Source organism: Eptesicus fuscus, chromosome 9 (genome assembly GCF_027574615.1).
Source record: "Eptesicus fuscus isolate TK198812 chromosome 9, DD_ASM_mEF_20220401, whole genome shotgun sequence".
NCBI classification, from domain to species: Eukaryota; Metazoa; Chordata; class Mammalia; order Chiroptera; family Vespertilionidae; genus Eptesicus; species Eptesicus fuscus.
This window is the reverse complement of record NC_072481.1, coordinates 24740786-24766242: the sequence shown is the minus strand read 5'-3', so window position 1 is coordinate 24766242 and position 25457 is coordinate 24740786.

Sequence of the window (25457 nt, the reverse complement as noted above, 5' to 3'; positions counted from 1 at the left end):
CTCCATCTCCAATTATGGCATCAGCTGATGTCAGTAACAATAAGGCTCCTGATTGGAGGAAGCCTGTTTGACAAGATATGGGCAACTCCACACCCATGCAGCTCTCTCCTCGGCTGACTTCCATGTATAAGATGCCCCTCGATTTTCAGTCTAACGATTTTAGAAAAAAAATCACATCTTAGATACCGAAAAATACAGTAAGCTATTCTGCCATCACCCTACGTTGAAAGTCTCATGGTTTCTCATTTCTAAAACTAGAATAGCATTCATAGGGTTATTTCTTCTCTATCTGAGAATTAAGTAGGAGTGTACATGTAAAATGCCTGGCATATATCAATATTCAAGAAATGTTAGTTTCTTTCTCTTTATGTTGAATTAGCATCTGTTTCCTTTTATCTTTCCTTCACTCATCTTTGCTTTACTGTCTGGGTCCAACCTATATAGGATGATTTCTTTCCCATGTAGCAGCCCATCAGGGGTAGGATGACAGAGATCATATCCTATGCCTCCATGTCTCCTCTGCCTTCAGGCAAAAAAATCCCAGTTCTTTCTGCTATTCCTCAGGCCAGTGGTTGGCAAACCATGGCTCGCGAGCCACATGCGGCTCTTTGGCCCCTTGAGTGTGGCCCTTCCACAAAATACCACGGCCTTGGGTGAGTCTATTTTGAAGAAGTGGTGTTAGAAGAAGTTTAAGTTTAAAAAATTTGGCTCTCAAAAGAAATTTCAATCGTTGTACTGTTGATATTTGTCTCTGTTTTCTCTAGTCTCTTTGACCATCCTATTTCCTCATTAAGGAATCTCCTAAATTCCTTATAGCTCTACTGTTTATAAAGTCTATAATTTGAGCAAGTCAACTTATCTTCTGAGTTTCAATATCTCCATCTGGAAAATGGCTTGAGAATTCCTATCCAGTTTGTACCTTGCAATCTCAGACACTTCAAACTTTAGCCACTGCTCATGGGAGAGCATGAGATGAGGTCTCTGCCACCCAGGTTCCTGCTGGCACTGATGGGCCTGGCGCTCCCTTCCTCTGATGGCCTTGGTGGTGGGGAAGAGGAGGAAAAAGGAGATAGTAGAACTATAATTCAGTCTCTCTCTGTGAGTGAAGACTGTGGCTAATTTTCTCTTGAACTCTAGAGGCAATCACATCTCCTGTTGCAAGTTTCACTTTTTTTTCCCAGTCACCTAAGACATACATATTCTTTCTGTTTTATGACGTTGACCCTATTCTTTACAAATTAGCATTAGTCTTACTATACTATAGAAGCATTTTCTTCCCTCCTGAGTGTATCTGGCTAAAATACTAGAATCAAATAATACATCCCTCAAAAGCCTCCCTGATCCCCAAATTTCTTTTGAGGGAAAGAAAATGGTAGTGATTTGTTCTTTCTCCAAATGACAAATAAAACAATAGCAAAGTTATACCAATTCTTTTATAAACTACTAGAGGCCCAGTGCACGAAATTCGTACACTCGGGGAGAGTGGGGCCGGCGGTGTGCCTCAGCCCAGCCTGCGCCCCCTAGCAGTCCAGGAGCCCTTGGGGAGCGGGCCTAAGCCATAAATCAGATATCCTTAGTGCTGCCGAGGAGGCAGGAGAGGCTCCCACCACTGCCACTGTGCTCGCCAGCCATGAGCCTGGTTTTTGGCTGAGCGGCACTCCTCCTGTGAGAGCACACTGACCACCAGGGGGCAGCTCCTGCATTGAGTGTCTGCCCCCTGGTGGTCAGTGCGCGTCATAGCGACCATTTGTTCTGCTGTTCAGTCGATTTGCATATTAGCCTTTTATCATATAGGATTAAATCCTTACACAAGTGAGTAGGGTGATCATAAAATGTTTTATCAAAGGGAGGATACTTTTCTTTAAAATATATTTTTATTGATTTCAGAGAGGAACAGAGAGGGAGAGAGAGAGAGAGAGAAACATCAATGATGATAGAGAACCATTGATCGGCTGACTCCTGCATGCCCCATACTGGGAATTGAGCCTGCAACCTGGGCATGTGCCCCAACCGGGTATTGAACTGTGACCTCCTGGTTCATAGGTCTATGCTCAACCACTGAGCTACGCTGGCTGGGCCAAGGCAGGATACTTTTTAGAGTGAAAGGTGTCACTATCAATAATAATGCTATGGCTATCTCAGGGAAATTGGAATATATATGGCATTGTGCTATTATGTATCATAGAGTCTGACTTCCTATAAAGCTTCTCGATTCTTGAGGGGGAAAATAATGTTAGGCAACTGAATTATTAATGATACAAATAAACAGCCCTATTCTTCATTCTTCTATAAAGATTTTCTTTCTAAGAAAATTTACTGTTTGGGGACTCCACCCACTGGTGCAGGGAGCTTAGGATCGCCTGTGCGAAGACACCCAGGAAAAGGGCTGATGTGACCACTTTTGTCTGAAACACATTCTCAGCTCTGGAGGCAAAGGCTTGAGCTCATGTCACCTTCTTGCAAGTCAAGGACTCACTGCCCCTCATTGAGCTGTGTCCTGCCTGGCTAATACCTGTTTACTCACACAGCTCGTGCAAAAGGTCACTGCCTTCCCCCCAGAGGTGCTGGTTTGCATGTAATGGAGCTGCAAAGTGACCCTCCTCTCCTCCAGCTCAATTCAGCCCCAGTCCCAGCCCAAGCTTAAGTCCCAAACAGAATATTCAAGAAATACACATTACACTCATCTTGCTGTTTTCTGAACAAGCCATGCTTTTTCATGCCTGGAACCTTTCCACACTGCTATTATTATATGCGGAATGTCTTCCTCTTTCCTAATTCTTTCTACCTGATTAGATGTTACTGACTTTTCAAGTCCCTTCTCTGTGAATGTTTTCCTAACACTTCTCACCTCCACTAATCTGCTTCAGGTGCCAGAATTCATTAGGATTTGCTTCTGCTAATATAATAACAATGATAATTTTTTTTTAAAGCATGACAGCAGTTTAAACAAGATAGGACTTTCTTTCACTCTCACATAGTAAAAGTCAGAAGGTCAGTAGTCCAAGGCTGGTGCAGTGGCTCCTTGGTGCTATCAGGGACTCAGGCTCCTATCTTTCTGCTCTATAATCCTCAGAGTATGGCCTCCTTCTCAAAGTCACCTCATAGTTCAAAGGTAGTTGCTGGAGCTAAAGTACACATCTACATGACAGCTGGAAGAAGAAATAGTAGGAGGCCCAAAATGGATTTTTCTAGTTAATCAAGTCCTTTTTATATAATGCTGTCAATATATGAAAAAAAAAAATCTTATGTTAAACCAACCTTGGATTCCTGGAATTAACCCAACTTGGTCAAATGTATTATTATTTATACACATTTCTATAGGCTAATGCTCTGTTTAAGATTTTTGCACCTCTCGTTCATGAGTAAGAATGATATGTAATTTACCTTTCTCATTCTGCCTTTGTCAGGTTTGGTATCATGGTTGTGTTAACTTCATAAAACTGCTTCTTTTTTTTGACACTTTGGAATGCTTATGTAAGATTGGAATTATTTGTTTCCCTTAATGTTTGGTAGAACTTACTGATAAAACTCCTGGACGTGGAGTTTTATTTATGGGAAGACTTTTAACTATTCATTCAAATTTTCTTAATGATTTTAGGACTGTTATGGTTTTTAATTTCTTCTTGAAAAGTTATTTTTTTAATATATTTTTATTAATTTGAGAGAGGACGGGAGAGGAAGAGAGATAGAAACATCAATGATGAGAGAGAATCATTGATTGCATGCCTCACACTGGGGATCAAGCCCACACCTAGGCATGTGTTGACCAGGAATCAAACCACAACCTCCTGGTTCACAGGTTGATGCTCAACCACTGAGCCACACTAGCAGGGCTTGAAAAGTTATGTATTTTTGGAGAACATGCACATTTCATCTAAGTCTTCTTTAAATATCTTATTTTTTATCTGATTCTCCTATCTACTATTTATGCATTCCAGATAATATCTTCAGTTTATCTTGTAGTTCTTTGATTCTTTATTTTTTTATTTTTAGCTTTCTCTTTGGTTTTTCAAATCTACTTTGTCATTTCTGATATTTTCAAACATTTACCATCTTTATTGAGATATAGCTGTAACATAATAAATTACACATGTTTAAACTGTATGATTTGATAATTTTTGCCCTCTATAGATACCTGTGAAACCATTACCACAAACCAGAAAGTTAAAATATGCATCACCCCTCAACTTTTCTCTTTTCCCCTTTATCACCTCCTTTGCTGTCCCTCCTTGCCCACTTCCCACTCCCAGGCAACCACTGATTTGCTTTCTGTCACTATAATAATTTAATTTTCATTTTAAATACTCTATTTATTTATGTATTTATTATTTTAGTCCTCACCTAAGAATAAGTTTTCCATTTATTTTTTAGATAGAGGAAGGGAGGGAGAGAGAGAGAAACATTGATGTGAGAGAGAAACAGCTGTCAATTGCCTCCAGTATGTTCCCTGACTGGGAATCAGGTCAGCTGCCTTTTAGTGTATAGGCTCATTTTTAAGATTTTATAATAAAACTAGAGGCCCAGTGCACAAAATTCGTGCACATGGGGGTGTCCCTCTGCCCAGCCTGCACCCTCTCCAATCTGGGACCCCTCAAGGGATGTCCGACTGCCCTCTCACAATCCAGGACTGCTGGCTCCCAACCGCTCACCTGCCTGCCTGCCTGATTGCCCCTAATCGCTTCTGCCTGCCAGCCTGATCTCCCCCTAACCACTCCCCTGCCAGCCTGATTGATACCTAACTACTCCCCTGCCAGTCCGATTGCCCCTAACTGCCCTCGCCTGCCAGCCTGGTCACCCCTAACTGCCCTCCCCTGTCAGCCTGGTTTTCCTAACTACCTTCCCCTGCAGGCCTGGTTCCCCCCAACTGTCCTGCCCTGCAGGGCTGGTCCCCCTCAACTGCCCTCCCCTACAGGCTTGGTCCCTCCCAACTGCCCTCCCCTGATGGCCTGGTCCCCCTCAAATGCCCTTCCCTGCAGGCCTGGTCCCCCTCAACTACCCTCCCCTGCAGGCCTGGTGCCCCCCCCAACTGCTCTCCCCTGCTGGCCAGGTTCCTCCCAACTACCCTCCCCTGCAGGGCTGGTCCCCCTTAACTGTTTTCCTTCTTCCTCTCCCCTACCCTCTGAGATTCATCAGTCTGTTCCATGGTTCCATGCCTGTGCGTTGAGCATCTGCCCCCTGGTGGTCAGTGCGTGTCATAGCTACCAGTTGAACGATTGCTTAGGCTTTTATATATAGAGACTAGAGGCCCGTTGCACAAGAGATTCGTGCAATAGGCCTTCCTTCCCTTGGCTTTCAGCACCAGTTTTCCTCCAGCACCTGGGACCCAGGCCTTAGCTCCGGCTGGAGTCTGCCGCCTTTGCTGCAGACTCTGGCCAGAGCCTGCCTTCTTCGTCTTCGCTGCAGACTCCAGAGTCTGCAGTCTTCGTCTTCGCTGCAGCCGAAGACTGGTCCCCCTCAACCTGTAGACCTGGTTGCCCCAACTGCCCTCCCCTGCATGCCTAGTCCCCCCCCAACTACCCTCCCCTACAGGCCTGGTCCCCCCCAACTGCTCTCTCCTGCTGGCCAGGTTCCTCCCAACTGCCCTCCCCTGCAGGGCTAGTCCCCCTCAACTGCCCTCCCCTGTAGGCCTGGTTGCCCCAACTGCCCTCCCCTGCAGGCCTGGTCCCCCCCAACTACCCTCCCCTGCAGGGCTGGTCCCCCTCAACTGCCTACCCCTGGAGGCCTGGTCCCCCTCAACTGCCCTCCTCTGCTGGCCCAGTCACCCCTAACTGCCCTCCCTGCAGGCTTGGTTGCTCCAACTGCCCTCCCCTGCTGGCCTTGTCACCCCCAACTGCCCTCCCCTGCTGGCCTGATTGCCCACTACTGCCCTCCCCTTGCCGGCCATCTTCTGGTGGCCATCTTGTGTGTTGAAGTGATGGTCAATTTGCATATTACACTTTTATTAGATAGGATAACATTATATGCACTCTTTTTTTGTTGTCTGGATTCTTTCATTCAATATAATTATGAAAGATTCATTTATATTCTTGCATGTATCAATATTTATTTTTGTTTAATTCTCATTGATTTCAACTCTATGACTATACAACAATGTGTCTATACACCTGTTGATAGACATATGAGTTGTTTCCAGTTTTGTGCTATGGATGCTTATGCACAAGGCTGGGTATAGACATATGCTTTCATTTTTACTTAGTACCTACAAATGGGATGGCCAGGTTGCATGGTAGGTGAATGTTAACCTTGTAACAAACTGCCAGTTGTTTTCAAAGTGGTTCTACCATTTTACATTTCCATCAGCCACATATGAGGGTTCCAGATGTTTCACATCTTTGCCAAAACTTGGTATGGTTAGTCTTTTTCAATATTCCAATAGATGTGTAGTGGTATCTCATTATAGTTTAAATTTTCATTTTGCTAATAACTCATGAAGGTGTCTTTTCTCTTTTTCTCTGATCAGTCAAACTAAAGATTTATCAATTTTATGATTTTCTCAAAAGAGATCTTGATTTCATTGACTTTATTGTTTCTGTTTTCTATTTCATTCATTTCCACTCTGGTTTTTATTATTTCTTTTCTTCTGCTTTCTTTAGATTTCATTTACTTTTTCTTTTCTAATTTCTTAAGGTGGTAGCTGAGGTCATTGATTTAGATCATTCTTTTTAATATAGGATTTTAATGTTATAAATTTCCCTCTACTGCTTTAGCTATATCCTATAATTTTGATATGACACATTTTCATTTATACTCATGCCAAAAATACTTTCTACATTTTTTTGTTTGAGCTATGGTTACTTAAAGTGTGTTATCTAACTTCCAAATATTTGGAGATTTTCTAATTTAACTCAATTGTGCTCTGAGAATACACTTGGATGACTTGAATCCTTTTAAATGTATTGAGACTCATTTGGGGATCTAGAATATGGTCTATCATGGTGAATGTTTTATGTAAACCTAAAAAGAATGTACATTCTTTTGTTATTGGGGGGAATCCTATATAACAAAAGGATAATATGCAAACTGACCCTAACAGCAGAATGACCGGGAATGATGGGTCGCTATGACACACACTGATCACCAGGGGGCAGATGCTCAATGCAGGACCTGCCCCCTGGTGGTCAGTGCGCTACTGCTCCCACAGGGTGAGCTCTGCTTAGCCACAAGTCCAGCTGACAGCTGTGAGCACAGCGGCAGTGGTGGGGGCCTCTCCTGTCTCCTCAGCAGCGTTAAGGATGTACAACTGACGGTTTAGGGAGAGGGCCTAGTAGGGAGAGGGCCTAAGCCATCAGTCAGATATCCCCTGAGGGCTCCTGGGCTGCCAGAGGGATGTCTGACTGCCATATTAGGCCCAATCCCCCGAGGAGCGGGCCTAAGCCAGCAGGTGGACATCCCCTGAGGGGTCCCCGACTGCGAGAGGGTGCAGGCCTGGCTGAGGGACCCCCCAAGTGCATGAATTTTCATGCACTGGGCCTCTAGTATTCTATAAATGTCAAGAACTTGGATGATAGTGCTATTCAAGCCTTTTATATCTTTATTAATTTTCTGTCTATTGTTATAACAATTATTGAGAAAGGAGTACTAAAGTTTTTTACTATTATTGTGGATTTGTCTATTTTTTCTTGAAGTCCTATTAGTTTTTACTTCAAATATTTTGTTGCTTTGTTATTATTAAGTACATACACATTGAAGATTATAATGTCTCCTTGATAAACTGTCTCTTTTATCATTATGAAATAATGCTCTTTATCTTGGAATATTTCTGCTCTGAAATGTACTTTGATATTAATATAGCCACTCCAACTTCCTTTCTTCTTAAATATATTTTTATTGATTTCAGAGAGAGGAAGGGAGAGGGAGAGATTGAAACATCAATGCTGAGAGAGAATCATTGATTGGCTGCTTCCTGCACACCCCCTACTGGGAATCTAGCCTGAAACCCAGGCATGTGCCCTTGACCAGAATTGAACCCAGGACCCTTCAGTCCTCAGGCTGACGCTCTATCCATTGAGCCAAACCAGCTGGGGTGCCAACTTTCTATTACTGTTAGCATAGTTATCTTTCTCTAACCTTTTATTTTTAATCCATTTGTGTCTTTATATTTAAAGAGTGTTTCTTAAAGGCAATATATAGTTGAATCTTGTTTTTTAAATCTAATCTAATCATCTCTGCCTTTTAATTAGAGTGTGTAGACTGTTTATAAATTTAGTGTTTTTATTTACATGATTGGATTTAAATCTACCATATATTTTGTTTTCTATTTGCCTCAGCTGTTCTTTGTTTTCTTTTTCTAACTTTTATGCTTTCTTTTGAATTAATTATGTTTTTATGATTCCCTTTATCTCCTTTGTTTTCTTATTAGCTGTAACTCTTTGTGTGTTATATTAGTAGTTTCTTTAGAGTTTATAGCATACATCTTTAACTTTACCACATTCTACTTTCAAAAGATATACTACTACATATCTATGTTATAAAGTGCCAGTGGCCATAATGCCATAATGTCATAATGACCAAACAACCGGTCACCAGGAGGTGCATTGACCAGGAGGTGCATTGATGGGTCTCGCAGCACGGCAGGTCTCAGTCTTGCAGCGCGGCGGGTCTGGGTCTTGTGGCACGGTGGGTTTCTGGGTCCCGCTGGCGAGGTGGGTCTGGGTCTCACGTGATTTCACGCACTGGGCCTCTACTCCTATATAATAAAAGGGTAATATGCAAATAGACCGAATGGCAGAACAACCGAACAACCAATCAAAGAGTAATATGCTAATGATATGATAAGGCTGCTCAAGCACTCGCTATGACATGCACTGACCACCAGGGGGCAGATGCTCTGACTGGTAGGTTAGCTTGCTGCTGGGGTCCGGCTGATTGGGACTGAGCGAGATGGGCCAGACATGCCCTGGAGCCCTCCTGCAGTCCCTCCCCGGCCCAATTGTGCACCGGTGGGGTCTCTCAGCCTGACCTGTGCCCTCTCGCAATCCAGGACCCCTCAGGGGATGTCAGAGAGCCGGTTTCAGCCAGATCCCACAGGCCACTCCCCTTGGGAGGGCACCAGACACAGGGCTCATGGCTGGTGAGCGCTGCTGCAGCAGCACGAGCCTCTCCTGATCGGGACTGATTGGGCACTAGTCCACGGCAGGCACAGTGGGGCTGGGATGAGCGGGAGCAGCAGGTAGGAGCTGCAGACAGCGTTGGACTGCGGGTTTTGGCCTGATCCCTGCAGACCACCCAGAGAGACCCAACCTGTGCTCGAATTCGTGCACTGGGCCTCTAGTATAGTATAATAACTTTACAAATACACTTCAATTTCTCCCCTTTCAGTTTTTGTGCTACTCTTTTTATACATTCAATTTCTACACCATGTTTTACAATGCATGATTATTACTTTTGCTCTAAACAGTCTATTATCTTTTAATGATATTTAAATAATAGTTAGTGATTGCCACCTTTTACTAGAATTTCTTCTAGGTCATCATGTTTTGCTATTCTGTAGCTCTTTCTCCATGCTGCTCTGAGTTGTTTGTTATTGCGTGTTCATGCCTTCCCTTCCCCTAATGTGTTTGGACCAGAGCTGGATAGTTGACCCAAGGCCAGCCATGGACCAATTAAAGCACCTTACTCCAGAATTTAAATAAGAGTCAGCATTTGGTAGATAGTGATGGGAATCTGAGTTGAAATGTACAGCTGAGGATAGAGTAGGTTCCATATGCAATATCCTATGCACACTGAAGTTATAGGGAGCAGAAGTAATAGTCTCATAGGAGAAGAGTTAAAAAGCAAGAACTATGTCTCCCCTAAAAAGGAGGTGAAGAGAGAGAAGCTACCTCCTTTCCTAACATCATCAACCCTAGTTGCAGGCCCCGCTGAGCTCTTGCCCTGGAGGCTGTGGCGTCCCTTCATGTGGCAGAGACTGTGATGTTTCCCATTCAAACTCCACTCTTCCCTTCTTGGTTTTATTCAGTGTGATAATGTGTACAACAACAACAACAACAAAATTACATCTCTCACCTCCCTTTACAGTAGGAATTGCCTTAGTCCTAGACAAAGAGACCTAAGGGGAAGTTGTTAAGTGGAACTTCCTAGAAAGTTCTTTAAAGGGAAGAAGGCAGCTGGGATGAACTCTTTTGCCCTCTCCGCCCTCCTTTTAACTGGGATGCAGAATTGATGGCTAAAGCCCCAGTTTAAGGATGGATTCCTTGGTTAAGGAGGAAGGAACAGAAAGATGAAAGACAAGGTCTCAGTCCGTGATGACAAGCAGGATGCCTCACTAGCCAGAGACTGCCTACCTCTCAATTCTTTTAATGAGAGAAAGACAGTCTTCATACCAACTCCGCACTGTTGAGAGCTAAAGGCAGTCAGCAGTATAGGGCCTCCACAGAGCCAGAAGTCACTAACACATGTTGGCAATCTATGCACCCTTCCTGACCGCAGTCACTATCTTCCAGGGCCCCATTGTCCATGGAAGAGGTGGAAGAGCAGATGCTGACCACCTAGATTAAGAACAGAGCTACTTTGTGGAGCAGCTACGCACCAGCATCAAGGTGCCATGGAGGACACCCCTCTTGGGGGCCTCCAGGTGGTTGTATGAGGAGTCCCTTCTTGGGGCCTCAAGCTGGCATCCATGCTTATGAGCCACGGCACCATTATTCATGAGTTTTTTTAGTGCATCTGGGAATAGTCTTCTGTAATGGTAGCCAGGCCTTCCTTCACTGGTTTATAGGAAACGGGATAGATGGGGTGGAATTCACAAAAGCGTGGTGATCTGATGTTAAAATACCAGCAGTTCGAAGAGACTACAGTTAACAATGGAGAGGACACTATTGAAGATGGTGAGAAAAAGATCAGTGAATACGAAAACCGCTCTGCCTCCATTTTCTTTTAAAAACATTTTTTTTTCTTTAACTTGATAACTGAAGACTTGTACATCTTCAAAATTAATGCTGCTGGGTCTAATGTCTCCCACGATTCTAAATATGTTTATACGGGAGCCTCAAAGACACGACACGTTTGTAATAGCAGCCATCTGGAATATAGAATGTACACTAAAATAGCCAGGGATTGGCAATCCCACCAAACAGATCAGATGATGAAGACTTTCTACCACAGGACTTGCAAGAACTGGTGAGACATAAAAGGCTAAATAAATAAGCCTGATTTTCCCTTCAGGGTTCGGCCATGTCTGAGATTTCTCCCAGAGTATAGTTAGAATAATTAGTGGTTTTTCATCCTTTTTGATGAAACCCTGAAGTTGTGCAGTAATACACAATATTGGGTATGCAATATTAAACTTTGAGATAACCTTTTTATAATAAAATACTTAAAAGTTTTGCTTGGGGGGGGGGGGGGGGAGGTAGTATCTAGTAGGACTAAAAGGATGTAAACCCTGTAACTGTGCAGTCCCTCATAAGCATATGCCCTCAAACAGGGCCAGCAAACTTTTAATGAAAAGGGCCAGGTAGTAAATATTGACAGCTTTGCAGGCCTGCGGTCTCTGTTGCAGCTAATGAACTCTGCATTCGTAGCAAAAAAGCAGCCATAGACAATATCTAAACAAATAGGCATGGCTATATTCCAATAGGACTTTACAAAAACAAATGATGGGCCATACTTAGCCCAAGGGTTATAGTGTGTCAACTTATTCCAGAGAAACTCATGCAGGCATGTACTGAAATATAGGTACATTAATATTATCTCGGTATTATTGCAATAGCCTCAACCTGAAAACAACCCAAATCCAATGTCAACAGGAAACTCAATAAATAAATTGTGATATAGGTCAGCAAATCAAATGATCTCTGTATACATATAACAACATTCTTCTAAGATTCAGGTGTAAATCTTTCTTAAAAAAATATTTTTATTTATTTCAGAGAGGAAGGGAGAGGTAGAGAGAGACAGAAATATCAATGATGAGAGAGAATCATTGTTTGGCTGCCTCCTGCACACCCCCTACTGGGGATCGAGCCCACAACCTGAGCATGAGCCCTTGACCGGAATCGAACCCGGGACCCTTCAGGCCACAGGCTCTCTATCCACTAAGCCAAACCAGCCAGGGCCAGATGTGAATCTTAAAAACAGTGTTGAGTGTAGGTAGCCAGATAGGAAGGAGTACATCCTGTATGATGTTTGGTTTGGTAAAACTAAACTATATGGTCTAGGAATGCTATCGAACAAAGCAAACATGCAATTACGATGGAAGTCAGAAGGCCAGGAGCAATGGTGGCCGGGAACGGGTTCATAGTGGGGCTTTGGGTGTTTGCAACATCCAATTTCTTGACTTAGGTGATTGTTACATAGATATTCACTATTGAACATTTTACAGAAATTGTACGTTCAGGTTTTTATACAAACCGGTTTACTACGTTTTATATGAGTACAAGTTTCATAAGAAAAATGTGATTTTTTTTTTAGTACTTTCCATCTATAAAGTGCTACAGACATGACAGGTATTAATAATATGATGCCTGGGTCTCTCTGGAGTGAAAGGTACCTCAGGGTTTTCACTGTCTGTGGAGAGCCGGGGCCCGTCTTGCCCTTTATCCTAGGAGCTGAGGTTGACCAGCGGTATGAACCAATCTGGAACATATTAGCCAGGGCTCTGTATCCACATACTTTCACATGCATGTCATATAATTTCTTAGTAGTTCATATGCCTTTTATTTTGTAATCTGCAAATACTAAGGTGCAAACCCTTGAGAAAACTTGTGCGTTGTCCCTATAAGTGAAATCAGACATTGACTACATGGTATTCTGGAGTAGTTGGGGTCTGCAGCTGTCTTCCCTCTTTTACTCTGAAAAATATTATGAAATTGAGAAGTGCTATCTTTGATAATGTCTCCTGGGAGCAGAGCACGTGATGAACAGACTTCCACCGTGGAAGAGATGGGTGAGGAGGTTAAGTAAATTTTCTTTGTGTAGTTCCCATTAAACTTCAATCAGAGTTACAGAAAGAAATTTCCTCCAGGCGGCTGCGAATACAGGTATTGGTTTGACTTTAATAAAAGTCATAGCTGATCTCTCTGAGGTCTCTCGTGAAATGAGCTCAGCAGAATTCAGGCAGGTCCTTGAGAGGGAAAGCGCCCACTTAAACATCGCATTATCCTAATAATCCCATTCCAGAGCTGCCGTCCCATTATTTTAAAGGTCTTCATTTGCAAATTGTGGTATTTGAAAGTTTTCTTTTTACATTATTGCAGAAGCGGGATGGATCTTTCTGAGGGCCCCACACCTATTTACACACTCCCTCTCCTCCAGGCCAGCGTAAGGCGGCATTGTGGGTAATCCAGGCTGCCCTGCACCTTTACATCCGAGTTTTGATTAAACCACCTGTTTAAAGCGACACCTACTTTGGAGATGAGACTGATTTTAATGAGATTTACTGATAAAGGAAAAAATAAATTCTTTCATTGGCAAGAATAGCCTTGGTCAGGATGAAGGTCAGAAATAACACTGTCCCAAGCTATGAAATCTGATTCAGTAGTCATTCAACAAATCTTGTCAGGGCACCTACTATGTGTTATAGACACTGTTCTGGGCGCTGGAATAAAGTGGGGATCAAGGTAGTCAAGGGATTTACAATCTAGTAAGGAAGACACAGAGTGTACAGTGAAAAATTAGTAAGATGATTCCAGATAACCAGAAAAAATAAAATAATTAGGTTGGACCATGGGTGATGATTTCAGATGGGGCAGTAATGTTGATGGCCCCCTTCAGAAGGTATCATGTGAGCTAACAAGTCACTGAGGACAAGGAGCCATCCAGGCAAATATTTTAGGGCAAGAGGGTCTGAGGGAGAGGGTACAGCAAGTGTCAACCACTGTGCTTAGGGATGCGGAGAGTCCTGAATGGGGAAAGAGGGAAAAGAGGTGCCTTTGGAAAGGGGAGCCGGGGTCAGGTCCTGCAGAGCCTTGTGGGCCATGATAAGGTTTCAGATTGTACTGTACACGCAAAATCTTTCTTCTTTTAATATATAAACAGCATTTCTTAGGATAGTGTCTGGCTTTCTTTCTGGGATGCAGAGCCCCCCCCCCCCCCACACACACACCCAGGTGTGAGGGGAAATGCAAAGTGGCTCTGGAGCCTGGCCTTGCCGCTTTTGCAGGACCTTGAGTAAGTTCCCCAGCCTCTCCAAGCCCTGCCTGCAGAATGGGGGTCACTGCAGCTCTTCAGAGTCATGGATGTCGGAGTATTGAGTGTCTGTGAAAATGCCCCACTGGTGTCCACTCTCAGCAGGCATTCGATAAATTTCAGTAGAATCTTAATCTGAATAACCCCAGGGCCTGCTGAACCTCTGGGGAAGCCTTCTTTTCAGTAAAAACTTATTGTTTAAAATGAGTTCAAGTCAGCAATTAGGCATCAAGAAAAACCTGAAGATGTCACCAGACCTGAGCAGGCAGCCTGGTGTGGTGGTGGGGTAGGCGCCAGTCCTGGTCCTAGCTCCTCATCCACTAACCGAACGACCTCAGGAAACCAGGCCTCGGTTTCCCAATCTGGAAAACAGGAATATTCATCACTGTAACTCTGGCCCTGCCCACCTCACAGTTATGAGGGCTCCCAACCCAACGATGGATGTGAGACGTGAGGGCTTTGCCTGGGTGAAGTCAGCCCCCTGGGGCCCGGTGCTAATGCTACATTCTCCGTCCTGGGAGAGGGAGGGCAAAATGCTAAGACCCATGGATAAGCCTCGCTCGGTGCTGTGAGTTGGAGGAGGGAGCAGGCGGTCCCCTTTAGGACTTTCCTCAGTCATATTCGCTACTGGAACGAAAGGGATTTCATTTATGAATGTCCTCTAAGCTACACTCTTTATCAGTTTAGAATGACTTTCGTCTAATTCTTTGGTCAAATGTCTCCTCTCTTTGAGAGGGTAAGGGTACCCATCCTAATGCAGGAGCTTCCTGTCCACCCTCTGCTCTCTCCACCCCACCCCATCCCTCTCCTTTCTCCTGCTGATGCAGAACCAACAGACCAGCTTTCACCCTGGGCTGACCCAGGGGTCTCATCAGGATTATGATAATGACCCTGGTCAGCAGTTTACAAAGCAAGCCCAACAGTGCTGCAGGGGTGCCCATCTCTCTGATTAGCAGGCCCCCCAGGTTCAGGATTGCATGAGCCTCTCTTCTCTTGTGCCACTTGCCTCAGCAGAGGGATGCAGATAAGGAAGGCATGGCTGGGACCAGGTGTGAAATGAAGGGCTGCTGGGAGTGGGCAAGGCTCAGCCTGGGACCAAAGGAGTGGAAAGGGGGCCCTGGGGACAAGGCCGGAAATTGGAGAAAGTCAGAACAGCTCCAAGGTGACATTAAAGACAAATGTATGTCTTCCCCTACCTGAGATGGGGACCCAAAGGGACAAACACAGCTGGGTCATGGGCACGTGGGTACAATACAGAAGGGGAAGAGGAATGCAAATATAGAATCAGCTGGGGTTTGGCCTTGCTTTTGGCATTATTGTTTGTCAAGTCTTGCTGGCTTGGGTGCAAGTCTCTTCCTAGAAGTTCTGAAAATGGTGATGGGGAGTGGGAGGTGGGATTGTGAAGGGGAACAGGGGTCTCTCTACCAGCGAAGCCTGATAAGACACATTCTCCTATTTAATAATCAAGTCAGTTCTGTGAATAGGGTAAGATTGATCCTAATTCCCATTTACAGGTGAGAAAACGGAGTCCAAAGGGATGGAGAACTTGTCCCTTGAGACACCGTTTATAAAAGGCAGTGCCCTTTAAGTAGCTGGCTCCTGACCTGAGCCTGTGAGCGGCCAGGGCTTTCTGAATGCCAACCCCACCTCCTCCACCACCATCACCCTGCACCTCAGAGAGAAGTGAGAGTCCTGACCCCAGAGATGCTGCTGACTGCTCACTAACTGCAAGGAGAAAGAAGGGACCCACAGCTCTCTCCTGCTCAAAGGGACAATTTGTACTGCTTAGGAAAGGCGTTTCTCAAGTCTGCAAACCTCCTTAAAAACTAGAATCATGCTGAAAGGGCCTGAGCTCAGAGCTTCTAACGCATGGTAATTACTAGTCAATTCCTCTTTTGTGAAGCCCTTGGGCCAGAAGAGCACCTGGAGGGGGTCTGCCGGGCCTCCAGCCCTGCTCCTCCAGCATCTCAGGTTAGGAACCCAAAACCAAGCTGCTGGGCTCCTGGGTAGACCAGCAATAGGCCCCAGTCTGGTCTGCAGTCCCCATTTTTACCATATAAAATACAGGTGTGTCTGATGGGACACGCTTAATGAAAAAATTGTGTCATTCATCTAAAATTAAAATTTAACTGGGCATTCTGAATTTTAATTTGCTCAATCTGGCAGCCACCCCTTTCCCCTGAGCCCTGCTGCCTGGCCCCTTCAAATCATGAATGACCACTTGGGTAAGAATGCCTTTTCTCCCCTAGACTCCCCGTGGTTTGGGTTCCCAGAATCTGTGGGATTGGGTGGGCACAAATATAGATGGTTGCCTCCTATATGCCAGGCTCCCTTGATAGTTTACATATTCTAACTCATTTTAATTCCCACCACAACCCTCTGAAGTAGGTATTATTATTAATTTTTTTGAACTTAATAAAAGCTGCAGACGCTTCTGCAAAAAAAAAAAAAAGACACACAATTTTACACAATTTCTGGGGACCCACAGCACCCACCTACCCCACCCCCTATCTATCCACCCCTTATCTGTGGCTATTAAGTCAAGTACCCCTTGGTAATCCCGGATGTCTCTGAGAGTCGTCCCAGCTCAGATGCAAAGTCTTAGCATCCAAACACTCCAAGGGCGCACCTGCTTAGTGGCAGCTGCCTCCGCAGCCGTGGCAGCTGTGCAGGGGGTTGGGGCTGCGGGGCAGGATGAAGATTTTGAGAAAATATATTGAAGGATGGCTCCGTGGTGCTGGATCCGACTTGACCCAGATGACCAGGGACCTCGGAAGGAAGGTCTCCTCCTCCCTGCCTCCCGACCCCAGAAACCCTGTTCCGCCCCTTTTCCTTCTGGAAGGACCAGGCAGAGCCCTGGCCGCCTCCTCCTCAGCACAGACAGCCCCATCACCAAAGGCCCAGACTGTTAATTACCCACCATCATGGCGCCGTTTAGCCTTCAATTTTCCTGACTACCACAAGGATTGACTCAATCTGCGAGGCTTCACCGGGCCATTTAAGGGAGCATCATAACTCTTTCTGTTCCCCAGAAATCGTAACCCGGACTCCGTTTTGTAATGCTAATTGCCTTATCTTCATAAATTCTACAGTCTTACATAATTTACCCGCATTGTAGCAGGATTTCCCAAGAATAAAAAAGCAGGTGCCGTCAATGGTAATTTGAATAAGAAAAGACATGTTAAGTGGTTCTTCTCTCACTAGTAATAGAAATTAATTAGCTTTGAGCAGCTTTGGAGGTTTTTGCATTTTTTGCTGTAACCTGTTATGTTTTCTAATTGTCTGGGAAGAAGGTTTGATTTGATCACATTATTTGGTGACGGAGAGGGCCCTGTTTGGAGTCAAAGGTGCGGGAAGGGCCCGGAGGCGTGCGGAGAGGGTGGGCTCTGCAGTGAGATCCGCGTGAGTTCCGAGCCCCGGCGAGCCATTTGCTAGCTCTGTGACCCTGGACAAATCACTTTTCCTCTTTGCACTTCAGCTTTCTCGTCTACCCGGCCAGGGTCACCACCTCCAGCTGCGAGGGAGGAAGGGTAGAGTTGAGCATTAGCTCCAGCGCTGGACACGCTCAGCTTTGATCCAGGTCCACCACTTACCTGTTCTGGGATGTTTCAGTTAGGAAGCTTTACCTTCAAGGAACATAAAATACCATTTACACGGGCAACACAAACGTGTATTATCTCACATGAGAACACCAGAGCTAGTGCAGGCTGCAGGGGTGGCGCCATGGATGGACTTATTTTTTTTCCAGTTTCATTAAAGTTCTAGGTCTACTCTCTTCACTCTGCTTTATCCCAGTGCTGGTCCGCCCCTCCCCTGGCAATATGAGTTTCCTGGCCCACATCTAGCGGAAGATGGAGTGAGCCTCTCCCCCTAACGTAGGATGTAAATTCTCCCCTTCAGCCTGACTAAGCCAATCAGTTTACCTGTTCATCCCTGGGACAGCAATCGACTCCTGGAGAAGGCCACCGTGGAGTGTTAGGCTAATCTGGATTGACCTCTGTAGAGACAGGATGAGGTCTGCTTCCCTTAAATCATGTGTGCACTGCCCAGTGTAGACACATTGTAGTTACTATTACAGAGACCCCAACTTACTTCTCCCCTCTAACCTCAGTTTCCTTGTCTGTAAAATGGGACCGTAAAAGCACCTCCTAAGGTCATTGTGAGGATTTCTTAATACAGACCTAGTGCATGGTAGGCTTCCCATGCATTCCGCTTTCTTCCTCCTTGTTTGCTTTTCCCTTTCCTTGAAATCCTTTCTTTGATTCCTTGAAAGAAATCCTCCAGCAAGTTACTCAAAGCGACTCTCTGGGCTTTGGAAGGACTAAAAGCAAACGAGAAGAGAGATAGGAGAAACAGTGTCCTTGTTCTCTAAGGAGCATCTTTTCAACCACAAGACAGCTGTAATTAAGGACCTGTGTTGTGAAAGATATAGATAAGGGAATATGACTATGATGAAGAGGAGCATTAGGGAAGCAGGACATCATGTGAGAAGGCAGTCCAAGATTGACCTGGTGTGGTCTTTACACATGTGCACCAATCAACACAAAACCTGTCCCAACTCACTCCCTCTGGGTGGTTCCTCCTGAGTCCTGGCTCCAAGCCTTGGCTAGCAGATGACAACCAGGTCCCGTAACTGAGGAAGAGACTCAGGGTCTCTTCCCCCATTGATCAGAATCACAGAGATGGGAGCGGAAAGGCAACTCTCCAACCAGTTGGTCGAAGCCCCTCATTGTACAGCTTTAAAAAACTTGCAGTCCAATGATTATCAGCCTGGACAAAAATGCAAGGTCCAACTACTTTCTGTCCCTGTCCCCCTCCCCCGCCCCCCAAAAGCATTTTAAATGTAAAGACACAAATAGATAGAAAGGGGAAGGACAGGGAAAGATATACCATGCTCTTCCTTATGCAAACAGTGAGCCTATGAAAGCTGCTGTGGCTGTATTAATATCAGACAAATTAGGCTTCCAGATAAGGAATACTATCAGAGATAAAGAGGGATATTTTGTAATGATAAAAGGATTCATTCATTAGAAAGACATGAGTACCCTAAATGTGTATGCATTTATTAATGGGTCCTCAAAAAGAAATGAAGCAAACATTGGCTAGCATAGTTATTCTCTCACAATTAGACAGAAAAACCCACACAGTAAGGATGTAGAAAATTTGAATATCACTATCAATCAACTTTATAAACTTAACATTTATAGAATACTATACCTAACAGTTGCAGAATATACATTCTCTTTAAGTATACATGAATGTTCACCAAGATAGGCCATATACTGGGTGATAAAAGATGTTTCAATAAATTTCAAGAGATTGAAAACTTACACGGTGTGTTCTTTGACAACAGTGGATTTAAATTAAAAACAAATAACACTAAAATATTTGAGAAAGCTCCAAATAATTGGAAATTAACAATGCACTTCTAAATAACCAGAGCATCAAAGAAGAAATCACAAAGGACATTGTAAAATATTTTGAACTGAATGATAATAAAAATACACATATCAAAACCTGAGGGATGTAGTCAAAGTGATTCTCTGAGGTGTGTGTGTGTGTGTGTGTGTGTGTGTGTGTGTGTGTGTAGGTGTGTGTGTGTGTGTGTGTGTGTGTATGTGTATGTGTGAGTGTGTGTGTTTAAATGCTTACTATATTGGAAAAGAAGATTTTAAATAAATGATCTAAGTTTCTACCTTAAGAAATTAGAAAATTAAATAAAAGGAAGAAAAAAGGAAATAATAAAGATAAGAATGGAAACAAATAGAAAAAAATGGAAAAGAGAGAAAAATTAACTAAGTCAGATTTCATTCTTTGGAAAGATTAATAAAAATGAAAAAACCCCAGCAAGACTGATCAGAAAGAGATAGTGAAAGAAAGGGGAAAAGGATGACACACCATCAGGAATAAAATAATGATCACTACATATGCTACTAGGATTAAAAGAAAAATAAAACAATATTTTATAAATAAGTTTGTCAACTTAGATAAAATGGACAAATTCCTTAAATATACGCACAAATACAGCTTACAAAAGTGACACAAGAAGAAATAGATAATTGGGATAGTTCTTTGTTTATTAAATAATTTTAATTTATAATTAAAAAGACCTTCTCATAAAGAAAACTCTAGATCCAGATGATTCCCTGGTGAGTTCTATTAAACATTTAAGGAATAAATAACATCAATCTTACACACATTTTTTTCAGAAAATAGAGGCTAAAACAAGCCTGTCTCATATAAAGCAAGCATAACCTTGATACCTAAACCAGACAATGATATAACAAGAAAAGGAAGCCACGTACTAACATTTTTTATAAGCATGGGTGTAAAAATCCTGAATAAAAATTAATTCATTGAATCTAGACATATATAAAAAGGGTGCTACAGCAGAGCCCAGGAACACAGGGTTGATTTAACATTTGAAAATCAAAGTAACTCACCACATTACAAAAATAAAGGAGAAGAGTAATCTTAACAGATGCAGAAAAATTATTTGAGGAATTCAGCATCCATTTAGCTCACAGAAAAGTTCCTCAGTCTGATAAAGGGAATCATAAACAACAGCAATAATAATGACAACAACAACAACAAAAACCCACAATGAACATCACACTTAGTGGCTGAAATCTTGAACAATTTCCACCTAATACTGGGTAGGAGGCAAGGATATCTTCTCTCGCCACTTCTCTGCAACATTGTATTGGAGGTTCTAGCCAACACAATTAGGAAGAAAGAGAAAGAAATATTGGACAAGAAGAAGTAAAACTGTCTTTAGTCACCAATGATATGATTATTTACATAGAAATTCTAAGAAATAGCTTTTTTAAAATTACTCAAACTACTGCATTAATTTAGCAGATACACAAATCAATTGTATTTCTATATACTAAGAGCAAACAATTAGAAATGGTCATATACAATAGCATACAAATATAAAATACTTAGGAATAAATTTATCAATGGATGTGTAAGATTTTTACATTGAAATCACAAAATACGAAATTAGAGAAATTAAAGAAGACCCAAATAAATGAAGAAATTTATCATGTTTATGGATTGAAAGTCTCAATGTTGTTAAGATATCGATTATCCCCCAAATACCTATAGATACAATGCAAAAGACTTCTGATACAAAATTGATCTCTGGTGGTGGAAATCAGTGGTGGCCTAGATTTACTACACAAGAAAAACGTGGAAACTTTTGGATATATCCTACATCTTGATTGGGGTGGTGGTCACAAGGGTACATGCATTTGTCAAAACTCATCAAATTATACCATTAGAATCTGTGCAGTTCACGTTAGGTAAATTTTACCTTTTAAAAAAGAAGGATGATCCAGTTATGGAGAATGGATTTGATAAAGTATGGAGTAAATCCGGGAAGAACGGTCAAGAAGCTCTTTAGTAGACAGGTGAGAGATGATGGCACTTGGAATACAGCGGTGGCAGTGGAGTTGAAGAGAAGTGAACAATGTTGAGAGATACTGAGAACATAATACAGATTGGGTTTGGTGACTGGAGGAGGAAGATATGCCTTGGATTACTTTCATACTTTTGGCCTCAGTCACCGAGATGGAGAGAGCCCAAAAGAGCACCCAGTTTGTAAGATAAGATGGCAATGCACAAGAATCAACTTTCTAGAATGAAACTCTGACCATGTCCCTTCTCTGCTTACTCTCCTTTAGCAGGTCCTTCTGCCCACAAAATTCAGTCCAAGCCTCTGGAACCCATGAGGTCCCATAGGATCTGAACCCTGCTGACTTTCCAACCTCAGGTCGCCTAACTCTCCTTCCCTTCCTCCCTCCCTTGAATCCTGTGCTACGTTCATTTCTGTAGGCACAGTGTTTTGTTTTTTGTGGGTTTTGTTTTCATGCCCCTGTACATCTGCATTAGCCCTCTACTTAGAAAATCCTTCAACCGTAGTGCTGTATCAATCCCTTCTTAGGGAATCCCAGACTGCTCAATGTGTGCCTTCATATAGGAATCTTTTGCTGCATTTTTTTGCTTCACACATTTTTCTTTCTCAATAGATTGTGAATGCCTTGAGGGTAAGGCCATTTGTTCTTTAACTCTGGTACTCCTTATGCCTACTGTCAATAATGTTCAAAGAATGGATAGGATGGTGAAGGGTCAAGATTTCTGTCTTTGCACTTACCATTTATTCTGCAAGATCTTACTAAGGTCCAAGTAAGTTCTCTGCAGAATAAGAGAAATGCTAAATCCTTTTGGTGGTTGCAGAGGACATGATAAGGAGCATTTGACCAAAAAGATCCCATGGGAGTGATTTCACTGCAGTCATTCTCTGAGGCCCTGTAAAACGAAAACAGTCCCAGCTGCCCCCAAGAAAGTGAGACTATGATGCAATGTGTGTGGGGGAAGAAGGACACCCCAAAACACAGAACCTCTTTATAGCAATTCTATATAATAAAAGCCTGATATGCTAAGTGTCCAACTGTTCATTTGACCATTTGACCAGTCGCTATGACATGCACTTACCACCAGGGGGGCAGACGCTCCAACCTGTAGGTTAGCTTGCTGCTGGGGTCCAGCTGATCAGGATGGGGTGAGATGGGCAGGATACGCCCTGGAGCCTTCCCGCGGTCCCCTCCCCAGTCCCAATCGTGCACCGGTGGTGTCCTTCAGCCTGGCCTGCACCCTCTCGCAATCTGGGACCCCTCAGGGGATGTCAGAGAGCCGGTTTCAGCCCAATCCCTGCAGGCCAGGCTGAGGGACCCCACCAGTGCACGAATCCATGCACCGGGCCTCTAGTATCTTTCATAAAGCTATGCTGAAACCAAGTTAATGAAGTCACTTAGAGTATTGGTCATGAGGAAAGAGTGGGCTAAAATATTTCCTTTCCTGAAGATCTCTAAGAGTAGAAGAGATAGGATCTTACTGGACATCCTGCTTTCTGCCTCCAAACCCAAATTATCTTCCTGTCTAGCTTCACTGCTTCTGCCCTGGTTCAAGCTCTTGTCATCTCTTGCCTGAACTGTTGCAGTAGCCTGCCAGGTCTCCCTGCCTCCAATCTATCCTAAGCTCTGGCTACCAGGTGACCTCTCTCTAACACATATCTGACCATGTCATCCTGGCCTAAAACTCCACCCCACTATGGCTGGTAGGGGAAAGCCCACCATTCTTGACATGAGCTAAAGCTCCCTCTTGCTGATGGCCCTGTCTCCCTCTGCAGCCTAACTTGCTGTCCTGCTATCAGTGTCACTGTTTCTGATGGGAGATGTGTCATATGGGCAAAAGGATTGAAAACCATCTCACCACCCTGCTTCTCCTGCCACTCTTTTTAGATGTTGCATTCATTTTTTATTGGTGATTAACAAATTACCACTAATCCAGCAGCTTAAAACAACACACATGTATTATCTTCCAGTGTCTATGGATCAGGAGTCCAGGTATGGTTTAGCTAAGTTTTCTGCTTCAAGATCTCACCAGGTTGCCCCAAGATGTTGGCTGGGCTCAGTCTCATCTTGAAGTTTGACTAGGGAAGAGTCCATTTTGAGGCTTACTAATAAAGTTGCTGGCAGACTTCAGTTCCTATAAGCTGCAGGACGGAGGCCCTCTGCTCCAACAAGCCACCTGCAGCTCTTTGCCACGCGGGTCCCTCCACAGCCAGTTCACAACATGGGTGCTTGCTTCTTCAAAGCCAGAGGAAGAGAGAGCACAAGACCGCTAGCAAGATGGAGTCTTATAAATGTAATGTAATAATGGGAGTGACCTCCTATCAGCTTTGCCTTTAATCTATTGGTTAGAAAGAAGTCACAGGCCTCAACCACACTCAGGGTCTGCACACCAGAAGACAGGAATCATAAGGATTATCTTAGGGTCTGGTCACCAGATGCCAGGGATTTCCTAGCTTCTGAGCCTTTGCTCATGCTGTTCCCTTTCTCTGATATGGCCTTTCCCTGGCCACCTGCCACTGGTATAGAGCAACAGGCATTTCACCTGAGTTACTCTGTGCTGGTTCCAGACCCGCCTCTGCAGGATCTAAACTGGATAGACAACCTCTGAGAAGACAGATGGAAAAGCTTCTCTTCAAGTCTGCCTCTGTCACTTAACCTGTATGACTTTTGAAAAGATACTGATCCTCTCCCAGCCTTAGTTGCTTCATCAGTAAATGGAGAAATGATGTGATCCATCTCATAGGGTGGCTGTGAGGATTAGGTGAGGTAATGCATGTAAAAATGCCTGGTGGCATGCCTGGCACGCAAAATGCCCTCAGTAAGAGTTGTGTCCTATTGAAGATGATCCCTGGGTTCTGTTGCTCTGAAGCATGTCAGTGTGATACCACGATGCCATCTGAGCTAAGAACATTGTCTCTGGATAGAGCCCCTCTCCCCGTCTCTCCCCCCTCCCCCCCCCCCCACCTTCTCTCTGCAGATCCTAACCCTGTGTGGCTTACAGAAATGTCTTACCTGAGACAGCATCCTCCTCCTGCAGTCCGGCGGTCAGCACCGCGGACAGGGGCCAGGTCCTCACTGGACTTCACCAGCCCTCACTGGGGCAGATTTCCTCTTAGGATAAAGAGAGCAGCCAGCGTAGCCCCAGGGCAAGTACAGCTTCTTCCACGGCTCTCAAAGCCAGGCTCCCTGGGGGCAGAAGGGGGGCACCATCCACCTTTTCCGTGGCTGCCTCTGAGTACTTTGAATTTCATTAGAGCAATTATTTCAAATGGAATTAAAAGGGTTTAAAATTAGACCCTAAACTCTTAACAATTAGTGACGCAGCGACCTGCCATCCACAGAGCCACAATAGACCTATGTCGATTGGTATGTGAGCACAATGCCAGTCTCCAGAATAGCAAGCCCTGTTACAATAAACGGCTTTTAATAAAATGAATATTCTTAATTACCACTGCATTAATAAGCTGCAAATTAGTCATCATTAAAGGTCCCGCAGTCCCTCTCCACCTCTCTGAGAGTCACTGGTGGGCTTCACCAGCTCAGCCATTTCTACAAACGCTCGAGTTTTCCTGCAGCTTCTAAGGAGATGGCCAGTTAGAGGATACATCCCACATCGGCCTCAGGGCAGAGGTTTGGAGGCTGGGTCAGGTCCCCGGGATCCTTCTGGCTGCCCTAGCTCAATGCTTCTGGTGCTCTCTAGGCCTGGAAAGCACTATGCCATCTTAGGGTCCTCAGACACCCTGACTACATCATTTATTCTCTCCATTATGCATTCATTTATTTGTCAGATATGAAGTTGGAGATATTCACTGGAAAGTATCCAGCATCTGCTCCAACCTCTCTGGGAGCTGGGGCAGCCCCTGCTGAAAGGTCTTCCTTGTAGGAGGCAAAGGTCTTCCTGAACTTGACTCTGAG